Here is a 12,463-nt window from a genome sequence, read left to right on the forward strand (position 1 = left end):
ACCTATCAACCTGCAAGTCTTTTGGAGGTGGGAGGAAACCAGAGCACCCGGCGTAAACCCACACAGACACAGGAAGAACTTGCAAACTCCACACAGGCAGTACCCAGAACTGAATCCTGGTCGCTGGAGCTGTGAGGCTGCGGTGCTAACCATTGCGCCACTGTGCTGCTTTTGGTGTTTTGATAAATGAAGGAAGTTCCCTCCACCCGTTTTTTTTGGACAGACAGTGTGGTATAAGGATGTTAGAATTAGAATTAGAATTAGAATTAGAACATTACAGCGCAGTACAGGCCCTTCGGCCCTCGATGTTGCGCCGACCTGTGAAACCATCTGACCTACACTATTCCATTTTCATCCATGTGTCTATCCAATGTCCACTTAAATGACCTTAAAGTTGGCGAGTCTACTACTGCTGCAGGCAGGGCGTTCCACGCCCTTACTACTCTCTGAGTAAAGAAACTACCTCTCACATCTGTCCTTTATCTATCACCCCTCAACTTGAAGCTATGTCCCCTCGTGTTTGCCATCACCATCCGAGGAAAGTGACGCTCACTATCCACCCTATCTAACCCTCTGATTATCTATATGTCTCTATTAAGTCACCTCTCCTCCTCCTTCTCTCCAACGAAAACAACCTCAAGTCCCTCAGCCTTTCCTCGTAAGACCTTCCCTCCATACCAGGCAACATCCTAGTAAATCTCCTCTGCACCCTTTCCATAGCTTCCACATCCTTCCTATAATGCGGTGACCAGAACTGCACGCAATACTCCAGGTGCGGTCTCACCAGAGTTTTGTACAGCTGCAGCATGACCTCGTGGCTCCGAAACTCGACCCCCCTACTAATAAAAGCTAACACACCATATGCCTTCTTAACAGCCCTATTAACCTGGTTAGCAACCTTCAGGGATTTATACACCTGGACAGCAAGATCTCTCTGTTCATCTACACTACCAAGAATCTTCCCATTAGCCCAGTATTCTGCATTCCTGTTACTCCTTCCAAAGTGAATCACCTCACACTTTTCCAGGATGTAAAGGGTTAATGCTGAAGATAGTGGGATGAACCCATCCCACTGTCAGAGTGATGATGTAACAGTCACATGAGATGAAGTTTGGGAGAAGAGAGAGCAGCACCAAGGATGCTCGCTTAGCAGGCTTGATGAGTGTGAAGAGAGTATTGTGTAAATTAGAAAAGAGTTGTTAGTTCTTTCAGCAGGAACTGTGTCCAGAAAATATCGAGAAACTCACAATTTTATTATTCAGGAGTCGGAACACAGATATTAATTCCAAGTGACAGTTCTGAGACCAATTAACAAAAAAAGTAGAGAATAATATTACTCACTGATTGAGCTCCCCCAGTGAGGAGACAGTTAAACAGGTGATCTGTTGGGGCATCATTCGATCCAAAGTTTCAGCAACATTTAATCTCACTTTTTGGTGAAATTCTCTGTTATTTGCAACTTTTTTTTATCAGCTTTGATGGGCGAGTGAAAAAACTGAAAAAATTGAACAGTTCCATCCTTTCTTTTCTTCCTTCTTCTCTTCTTTCCATCAGTTTCTCTTTTCTGCCCCAGATCAATATCATGATGAGAATCCCAATTTAATCTGCTGTTTCTGGTGTTTTATCCATTCCAATCAAAATTTCAACATTCCAATCAAATCTATTTGTTATTCCACAGTGTCTCTCCATGTGTTTTATTCTGTTGTATTCTCTCACAGTCTGTTTGATGATCAATGTTACACCTCACTCTCTGTTCTGGTGAAGATCAGAAGCAGTGATATCTGTTTACACCACCCAACAAGTAGGCCTGAGGCTGTGCCTCGCTGATCACGTGGAGTTAAAGCAATTCTTCCAGTCATTTCGTCCAGTTGTCATTTCATGAGAAATTCGGTCATCATGACTTCGTCAGTGACCTCATGGTTCAGGTTTCTGAGTGATGTTAATCTTGATGTGATGAAATGATTGCATGTTCCAGTCTTTCAGTGGTGGGTTTTCACACTGAGTAGTAACGTGTTGGACATGGTCTGGAAAGGTTTCACACCGCTCCATTCCCAACTTCATTTACTTGCAGAAGATATATTTCCATCATTGCATAGCTGGCTGCACAGCCAGAAGCTGTGCTGAAGGTGACAGTTTAATTTCTGCAACTGACAAGGTGGCTGAGAGGTTAAGGCGATGGACTGCTAATCCATTGTGCTCTGCACGCGTGGGTTCGAATCCCATCCTTGTCGCTAGTTTATGAACTGTTTAGTGCATTATTTATGTGCAAAGTCAGCCTCGAAACCTGTTCTTGTCGATGTCCAGACAGTGATTCCAGAATTGGTTATACTTTATTAAAATTGAGACAGACAATTGGAATTCTTCACCCAAACTGCACTGGAATGAAGATCAAATAGGGATCACGAAACGGAGCAGGATTTTTCCTCCCCTCCTTCCTTCCATCTTTACTGTCTCTGGATTTACACCAAGTGAAAGACAAATGGGAAAAGCAAATGGCGAGGGAGCAGATGCAGAAAATTATCCTTTGGCAAGAAATTTATTTTCAAATCTTCTTGATAGATTAAGTGAGTGAGCAATGCTTTGGCAGATGGAGTTTAAAATGAGGGGTCATCTACTACCTACGATAGATCAGAATATTTTTTTGTAAGAGTTGAGATGTTAGAAACGGCGGGGGAGCAGAGACCCGAATACTGAATTAATAAAAGCGAGTTGACTGGGAGAAAATAATGTGAAAAGTGAACAGAATCTGAAGATTGGAACTCATGTTGCAGTGATATAAAGCTCTGTGCTCCTGAAGTAAATGTCCAAGCCCAGATTGTGGGGAATCTGTGGAGAGTGATTTGGTTTTTATTCACTCTTGGGTGTGAGTATCGCTGATAAGGCTAGCATTTATTACCCATTCCTATTGCCGTTGAGAAGGTGGTGGAGAGCTGCATTCTTGAACTGATGCAGTCCATATGGTGCAGGAACACCCACAGTGCTATTGGGGAGGGAGTTCCAGGATTGTGACCCAACAACAGTGAAGAAATGGCGATATCGTTCCAAGTCAGGATGGTGAGTGACTTGGAGGGGAACATGCAGGTAGTGAGTTCCCATGCATCTGCTGCCCATGTCCTTCGAGGTGGTAGTGGTCACGAGTTTGGAAGGTGCTGTTGAAGGATACTTGGCGAGTTGCTGCAGTGCATCTGGAGATGGTACACATTGCAGCCACTGTGTACCGGTTGTGGAGAGATTGAATGTTTAAGGTGGTGGGTTAGGTGCCGATCAAGTGTGCTGCTTTGTCCTGGATGGTGTTGTGCTTCTTGAGTGTTGTTGAGTGGCATGTATTCCATCCCACTCCTGACTTGTGCCTTGTAGATGGTAGACAGGTTTTGGGGTGTCAGGAGGTGAGATATTTGCTGCAGAATTCGTAATCTCTGACCTGCGCTTATTGCCACAGCATAGATGTGACTGGTCCAGTTACGTTTCTGGTCAAGATGTTGATGGTGGGGGATTTAACGATGATAATGCTTCTGAATATCAAAAGATAGATTTTCTTTTTCTCTCATTGGAGATGTTCACTGCTTGGCACTTGTGTGGCCAGAAGGTTGCTTGTCATCTTATCAGCTCAAGCCTGAATGTTGTTCAGGTCTTGCTGCTTGCAGGCACAGACTGCTTCAGTATTTGAAGAGTTGTGAGTCATCATCTAACATTCCCACTTCTGACTTATGTTGAAGAGAAAGTCGTCAGTGAAACAGCTGAGGATGTTTGGGTCTAGGACACTACCCTGAGAAACTCCTGAGGCAATGTCCTGGGCTGAGATGATTGGCCTCCACTAACCACAACCATCTTGCTTTGTGCGAGGTGTGACTTCAACAAGTGGAGAGTTTTCCCCCTGATTCCCATTGACTTCAATTTTGCTCGGGATCCTTGATGCCACACTCACTCAAGGGCAATCACTCTCACCTCTCCTCTGGAATTCCACTCTTTCATCTCTGTTTGGACCAAGCTGCAATGAGATCATACGAACAGAAGATCAGAAGAACTAATAGCAGGAGTCGGCCATTTGGCCCCTCGAGCTTGCTTCGCCATTCAATAGGATCATGGCTGACCTGATCATAACCTCAACCCCACTTTCTTGCCTGCCCACATAACCCTTGGCTCTCTTGTAGATAAAAATCTTGAAGACATTCAATGACCCAGCCTCCACTGCTCTCTGCGGTAGAGAATTCCAAAGATTAATGACCCTCTGAGAGAAGAAATTCCTTCTTAAATGAAAAACCCCTAAATCTGAAACTGTGTCTCCTCGTTCTAGATTCCACCATGAGAGGAAACATCCTCTCAGCATCTACCCTGTCAAGCCCCCTCAGAATCTCATATGTCTCAATACGTTCTCCTTTCATTTTTCTCAACTCCAATGAGTATCGGTCCAACCTGCTCAACTTTCCTCATGAGACAACACCTTCATCACAGGAATCAATCCAATGAACCTTCTCTGAACTGCCTCCAATGCAAGTATATCCCTCCTTAAATAAGGAGACCAAAACTGTACACAGTACTCGAGATGTGGTTTCACCAGCACCATGACCATTTGTAGCAAGACTTCTCTACTTTTATACTCCATCCCCCTTGCAATAAAGGGTAACATTCCATTTGCCTTCATAATTATTTGCTGTACCTGCATGGTAACTTTTTGTGATTCATGTACGAGGGCACCCAGATCCTTCTACACCGCAGCATTCTGTAATCTCTCACAATTTACATAATATTTTCCTTTTCTATTCTTCCTACCAAAGTGGATAACCTCACATTTTCCCACATTCTACTCTATCTGGCAAATTATTTCCTGGAGCTGAGAGACCCTGGCAGACCCTAAATTGAGCATCGATGATCAGACTATTGCTAAGTGTGTGGTGCTTGATAGCATTGTTGGTGACATCTTCCATCACTTTGCTGATGATTGACAGTAGACTGATGGGGCGGCAATTGGTCAGATTGGATTTGTCCTGCATTTTTTTTATGGAGAGGGCACACTTGGGCAATTTTCCACATTGTCAAGTAGATGCCCGTGTTGTAGCTCTACTGGAACAGCTTGGCTGAGGGCGCAGCTAGTTCTGGAGCACAAGCCTTCAGTACTAGTGTGGAAGTGAGCAGAAAGGCATGGCACTATGCTTAATGGGAAATATAGCCAAGTTAGGAATAGTAGCTTTGCTGAGCTTTGATTTTAAGTGGCAGAAACCACAATGAAATAGCTAACAGTAAAGGCAGAGCGTGTGAGACTGTAAAGACTAGCCGACACTGGTAATTGCAAAGACATCTGTTCTTTGTGGCCTGATTGTGTGACTCCCTGTGGTTTGGAACAAATGGACTCCTGTGAATCAAATGATGTCCATCCCTGTGTGAGTGATAAAGAGTGCCAGGCCCCTCTTATCTTCGTGAACTGCCACTACTTGATGTAGCTGCAGACTGCACGAAACACTCAGGAATGTACACCAAATAGAGATAGCAGGATGCGCCGCAATTACTTGTCACAAGGTAGAGACAGACTCATGATCCATGTAGGGAGTGAGACTAGAATGATTATTGATGATTCCTATGCTCTTGCTAATTAGCTTGCTTGTCCGCTTTGTTTTATCTTGCTGGTACAAAACAATATTTATTAGTAACAAGTATGTATTGAAAATGGAGTGTATTGTAACCTCAGTAACAGATGTACTGCATGTTACCACGTGGGTGAAGTCGAATTGTATCGCACTGATTGGTTAAACAAGGGGCTGTAGCATGAATCTTAATGTATAAACAGTAGTACCTGTATCAAAAAACTTCACGTACTCCAGTGGACCAGACAGACTCTGGGTGGAGTCAGTGTCGTTGCATTAGAGTAAGTCAGCGGGCTAAATGCGCAAATTAAGAAATTGATTTTACCTACACATCCGACTCGGTATATTTACTGAACCAGACTGAAGGCAAAAAGAAGTCAGATTTACACGAGAGCTGGAATGTTGTTCGGGCCCATAGTCTTTGCTGTTTCGAGTGCCTTCAGCTGTTTCTTGCCATGATGTGGAGTGAAGCAAATTGGCTGAAAACTGGAAGCTGTGATGCTGGGGACCTCAAGACGCCAAGATGAATCATCCACTGAGCAATTTCTGACTGAAGATGGTTTCAAATGCTTCAGCTTCATCTTTTGCATTGCCGTGACCGGCTCCACCAACATTGAGGATAGGGATGTTTTTGGAGCCTCCTCATCTGGTTCGTTATTTAATTGTCATCCACCTTTCATGACTGGGTGCCTAGTTTCTCAGGGCAGTGCCCTAGGCCCAACCATCCTCAGCTGTTTCATTGATGGCTTTCTCTTCAACATAAGTCAGAAGTGGAAATGTTCGCTGATGATTCACAACTCCTCAGCTATTGAAGCAGTCTGTGCCTGCAAGCAGCAAGACCTGAACAACATTCAGGCTTGAGCTGATAACTGACAAGCAACATTCTTTGATCTGATCCTGAGGGAGATATCCATGCGTGGAGTAGCGGGATGTATGGAGAGAGATTCTGAAGAGGGTGTCTGAGCCTGGAGGGAAGAATCTGTGGAGAGTGGTCCTCAAAGGATGTCCGTGTCTGGAGATTTAGGATCTCTGAAGAGGGTCACCGAGCCCATAGTGCTGGGATCTATGGAGAGTGATCCTGAAGTGGGTGTCCGAACCTGGAATGGCGGGATCTGTGGAGAGTGATCCTGAAGTGGGTGTCTGAGCATGGAGGGCAGTATCTGTGGAGCGTGATCCTGACGAGTGTGTGTAAACCTGGAATGGAAGCTTTCTGTGGAGGTACAGGTGGAGGCCATTCATTCCCAGTATTTTATAAAGGTTTAGCATAACTTATATGCTTTTACTCTATGCCTCTATTAATAAAGCCAAGTGTCCTGTTTGCTCTTAGTTACCTTTTCAACCCTTCTAACATTGGTGTACATTGTGTCTCTGCTCCTGCACCCAGTTTAGAACTGTAACGTTTCATTTATATGGCATTCTTCCTTCCAAATTGTATCACTTCACACTTCTCTGTGTAAAATTTCATCTGTTATGTGAAAGCCCATTTTACCAGTTTTTTTTAAGTTCCCCTGAAGTGTGTTACCATCACTGGCATAGGACAAAATTCCTGAGCATTCTTTGATGCTATCTCCATAGACAGAGCAATCTTTTACGCGAGCTCAAATGTAGGATTTTGTGTGTTTAGTATCTTATTTCACCCACCAATATAAGCACAAATATGTCACGTAAATCTTGTTCACTGCAGTCCCTGCTGCTGTTTGCTGCCTATATTTACAGACTTTAATCTCAGCCTCGTCACCATGTTCTCTAATATATTCAAGGGGCATCAGCAGAGAAAATGTTCACCAAGCATGGCAAGTGCAAGGAAATGTTTTTTTATGTCATTATGTCATGAACATAATATACAAATTTTTACATGTGTGAATCATCAAGATGTGTCTTCATAAATGGAACCCCGTCACAATAAACACTGTCACCTTTCAATGTTTAGCAGACAGGTTTGACGGCCTGATGTGTGTGATTCCCATATTAATGTGTTTTCACAAAGTTCGGGGAAAGATGGAGATACGAATAATTTACAGGGCAATCTTTGAAACATATTACCACATCTCTCACTCACAAAGATCTGCAAACACATGGATTCCAAAAGAACCTGAGTACAAAATCACCTAAAATAAACACAGCCAGAGAGACTTGCGATAACCTGTAGCTCAGGGAAAGTACATGATGTTATGGAAGGGATTCTGTTTCTTTTGTTAAAATATTTTTTGAAGAAGTCATAATCAAACTGAATAAATGTAGGACCAGTTTTTCAAGAGGACACCAAAAGAACCAAGTTGGCAACTGTGTTTACTGTTTGTCACATGATTCAAGTTAAATATAGAACAGAAACCCTGGTAACTGGGAGAAATGTGGTTCGTGAAGTCAGTCATGCCCCTTGAATGGACAACCTTGGCAGCAGCAGCGCAAACCTGAGACAGCAGAAAACTCACAACCTTTGGTTGTAGCAGTCAGTGTGTTTTACCTGCTGGAGTGAGCAGCTGATAAAGTTAGCTTGAAGAATCGTCAAGGAAGGAGAGAAGACCACAACCCAGTTTGTTTTCCAGAAAATCTTTAAAAGACCCTGAGAAGTCCACTGAGTTAATTCATCTTGTCGCATGTCTTTGAAGAAGGCCTGCTAAAGTTAATTCTCAACGCCTTCTGAAAAGAACTCTTCTAAAATACCCTCGTGACCTGTCTACGTATACTCAGAAGTTCGACTGTATTCCAGTTTTGGAGCAACATATCTCAGCTGATGATTTCTTCAAAAATGAGCAAATAAACAGCCCAAGAGGTTTTTTATGTCTGTAACAGAGTGCTGAATTAAAAAATAAATCCCTTTTATTTTTTCAGCTATCCATTGCGTGTGTGTGTGTGTGGCTCGAAGATAAATAAAAGGACTTGAAAAGTTGTTCAAGGTGAAAAAGGAACTTTTAAAATTTCCACCTGTGTGTTTATGCTTTACTTCATGACTAGTTAAAACTTGTTCGACAATAAATGGATAATTTTGTTGCTCATTAAAGAAACCTGGTCAGTGTCTTCTATTCGGGAAAAATAGAGTATATGATTGACTGTATCAGTATGTGGGAAAAGTTCACATAGATGTTGTGACCTGTGGAGAAGTGGGATGAGAATAAAGAGTGACCTCCACTGCCCTTAGTTGTCACAGCACTTGTGATCTGGCTCAGTAGCTTAATTGGTTCGAGTGTTTGTCTAATAATCAGAAAATCTTGGATTCATATCCTTGCTTCAAAAGTTTAGCTATCAATCATTTACATCCATTTTCTTGTGAACTTAAACTTTTCTTATGAATTTCATGCACCAAAGAAAACAGCTCAGTGGTTGCCTTTGTGAAGGATGTGAGTTTGAAATGGCTGTTCCTGCTCGTCCAGATGTCCAGTGCTAATATTTCAACGGCAACTCAATCCCCTACAATTTCTTTGAGAGCAATGTGTTTGCAGTTGCATTTAACCTGGGAAACAGCTCAACATTAATCTCACTGAAGGAAAGTGTGACCGTGTTGTATGTTTCAGAGTGTTTGTGTCGTTTCGTGTCTTTTTTAACCAAGACTATAACACAACGCAAAGGGGAGGGTTGATCCGAGGTTTAGAATATATGATCATTCAGGAGCAAGAAAAATCAAAAGGAACAAAATAAGAAAAGCCAGTCTCCAGATTTGAGAATCTGTAGATCCACTTTGGGAAAGTGAATCAGAGCAGAATGAAGGGTGAACTGTCCGACTGCCCAGAAGAGATGAAGACACAGCTAAGTCAGCACGTTCCCCTGGTTTATGATGCTGGAACATTCCTCACACAGAAATTATTCAATCAATATTCATCTGCCAAGTCGGTCTGAGGCTGTGCCTCTCTGATCACGTGGAGTTAAAGCAATTCTTCCAGTCAGATAGTTCAGTTGTCATTTCATGAGAAATTCGAATTCATCATGACTTCATCAGTGACCTAATGGTTCAGGTGTCTGAGTGATGTTAATCATGATGAGATGAAATGATTGTATGTTCCAGTCTTTCAGTGGTGGGTTTTCACACTGAGTTGAAACGTGTTGGACATGGTCTGGAAATGTTTCACACCGCTCCATTCCCAACAGGCCATGACCTGATGTGATGGAAATTTCATTTACTTACAGAAGCTACATTTCCATCATTGCACATCTGGATGCACAGTCAGGATCTGAGCTGAAGGTGACCGTCCTGCCCAAAATTTAATCGAGGCAAAAAAGACATGTGATGGGTTGCTGGCACAAAGCTGGGTGATGAGGTGTTTGAGAGGTTCAGATGATGGATTATTAATTCCTTCTGTTTTACATGTATGAATTTGAATCCCATCTGCATCAACAGTTTATAAAATGTTCAATACATTGTTTCTTTGTAATTCACCAGCTTTTGCAGAAAGTAGGACTTAAGCTGTTGCAGTACCTGTTAGAAAGATAGTCTAAGTTATTCTGAAGCCATCTGCCAATGTCATCTACATGTAAGCCAGATTTTAAAGGATACGATGTAGTTTTTAAAAGTCACTTCAATCTTACTCGAGTCTTTACAAAGAAGCCAGGTAAATCTTGATAAAAAGTAATATATTTTTGGAGATCTTTCAAAAGCACTTCAATCTTGTTAATAAAAAGTCAGATGTAAATTTCAGAACTCTGATCAGGCCATGCTAAAAAGTTACATACAATTAAGAAACAAAATACAACATTTAAAATGTCTGAACTCCCTCTGAAAGTTGACCCCTGCTGCTGCCGGTGTCTTCCTGGAATATTGGAGCTGTTGTGTCAACAGAAAAGTCCTTACCGAGCAGGCCCTGAGCCTGTTGGTACCGGCTCTATTTCCAACCCAGGTAAAAATCAGGATACATTGTGGGCAATGAGCCCAAATTGCTGAACTACAGGTCCCTGTCACTTTAAAGAGTGGGCTGGTGCGATTATGATCAGAGGCTCCTTCTGAGCACATTTCTCACCACCACAACTTCCAGATGCTGGTGTTAGTGTGTGCATGTACCGGCAGTTGCAGTGCTGTTCAGACCCTCAATAGCAGTGAAAGTCTCAGAGTTCACCGCTATTAGGACTGTAAAATCCAGGCCAATATCTCACAGCCCTGTTAGATATGCTGTCCCTCTGTACAAAATCAAACTCCACACAGTGTATTTCACTCACTCCTGTTTCCAGCCCTGATGGTGCAGAAATCCCCTCTCAAAGGTACACAATCCAGTTGATTTCTGATCAAATACCTCCTTCCTCCTTCAATAGAGGAAACAGAGACATGAACAGGAGTCAGGTGCAAGAAAGTTTCACCAACAGAGCAAAGAAAGGCACCAACAAAAGTCACACCTACTTTCCAAATCATTTCACTGGAATATTCTTTCACTTGTTTTGTAAGATGACTGCAATACATCTGAAAATGAGCACCACGAGGTTTGTGTTCACTCGTCACTTGTTCTCCTGTGTTTGTCTGTCAGGTTTGTAATTCAGTTTGGATTCTTCCAATGCTTTTCAACAGCTAGATTGATGATGCTTGTAATCTGTATCCTGTGGAGAATGGGAGAGGAGAATAAAAACATGCTGCATGAACAGGACAGACTGTGTAAAATGGGAGCACAGAGATACTGCCACCTCATTGAAAGTTAATGAGATTTATTCGAAGTCAGACACCTGTCCACAATGAACAAGTGAGTACATTAATTGTCCACTTTCAATCTAAATGGGACTGAGGTTCCAACAGAGAAGTTTTCTGGAAAACCTGCTGCAGTTTTAACATTGATGAACTGGAACATCTTATACTAACTTTCAAATAACTGTCGTGATTGTATAGTTCTCATAGTGGAGAGAAGGAGTTGTTTATAAATATATGCAGAAAGACACATTTGTGGATTGGTGAATGAGCTTTATCTTTCTGAAATATATTTGTCCATTGGTTGCAGGTCACTGGAAATTCTTTTTTACATTTCAATTGTAGCAGCAGCAGTTAACAGCAAAATGTCCGATTAATCAGAGTAGTGGCACTGAACCTGTAGTGGCCTGCTCAGGTCAGGAAAAAAACCCGACCCGAACCACACAGAACCACTTTGGACCCGAGCCCGACCCAGCCCGACTATCTCCATTTATTCCCATGCCCAAACCGACCCGAGCCTTACCCGACCACCGGAATGTTCACTTTCCCGACCTCCCGATTCCGAATCTACAGGAAGCTGCAGCATGAGCGCAATGACATCATAGAGATGCTCACTTGCTCACTGCGCAGATTCAGAGTTTCCTTACTTGACGTCCCAGACTCCCAGTTTAGGTTGGCTTTTCAACTTTTGACACTTATTAAACTCAACTTCCCAGCAGAGCAAAATTTAAGACTTAATGTGGGTGTCACACCCGGACCCAGCCTGACCTGGACCCAGCCTGACCCGAACCTGAAAGCCCGGAAGAGCAACTCGACACGGCCCGAACCCGACACAGGTCGCGGGTCCCGTCGTGTTCAGGTCGGGTAGCAAGCCTTGACAGAGCGGAGGTCAGATGAGGATTGAATTAATTTCGATCACTGAATCTAAACAAGAAGTAAATCTGTCAGGAATGGAAAACTTTGCTTTATCTGTGAGCTTGTGGTGCAACGGTAGCGCGTCTGACTCGAAATCTGAAGGTTGCGTGTTCAAATCACGTGAGGCTCAGTTATGTTTTACAGCAGCTCAAGTTCCTGGATGTCAAATCAGAAGAGAGTTCGATCGATTGGAATGTTCAGTGAATGGTTGAATTTCAAGATCAACTGCAATAGATTAAAGTCCTGATTTCTGGTTCCGTTCCATTTCCATGCTCAGTTCTTATTTCACACTGTTTTATATCAGAACAATGTTTCAGGGATGTGATGTGTCCATTGTTTGTACAATCGCTCTGTCACCCAGTGTGAGAAA

General features: G+C 42.8%; 2 non-coding genes across 2 annotated transcripts; both read left to right on the forward strand.

Moving 5' to 3' along the window:
* The first annotated feature begins 2,149 nt into the window (after positions 1–2,149).
* trnas-gcu (transfer RNA serine (anticodon GCU)) lies at positions 2,150–2,231 on the forward strand. The gene has a single exon. It is a non-coding gene; the product is annotated as a tRNA-Ser (tRNA).
* A 9,920-nt stretch (positions 2,232–12,151) lies between these two features.
* trnas-cga (transfer RNA serine (anticodon CGA)) lies at positions 12,152–12,223 on the forward strand. Its single transcript has one exon. It is a non-coding gene; the product is annotated as a tRNA-Ser (tRNA).
* The last annotated feature ends 240 nt before the right edge of the window (positions 12,224–12,463 follow it).

Source organism: Heterodontus francisci, unplaced genomic scaffold (assembly GCF_036365525.1).
Source record: "Heterodontus francisci isolate sHetFra1 unplaced genomic scaffold, sHetFra1.hap1 HAP1_SCAFFOLD_313, whole genome shotgun sequence".
Lineage (NCBI taxonomy): Eukaryota > Metazoa > Chordata > Chondrichthyes > Heterodontiformes > Heterodontidae > Heterodontus > Heterodontus francisci.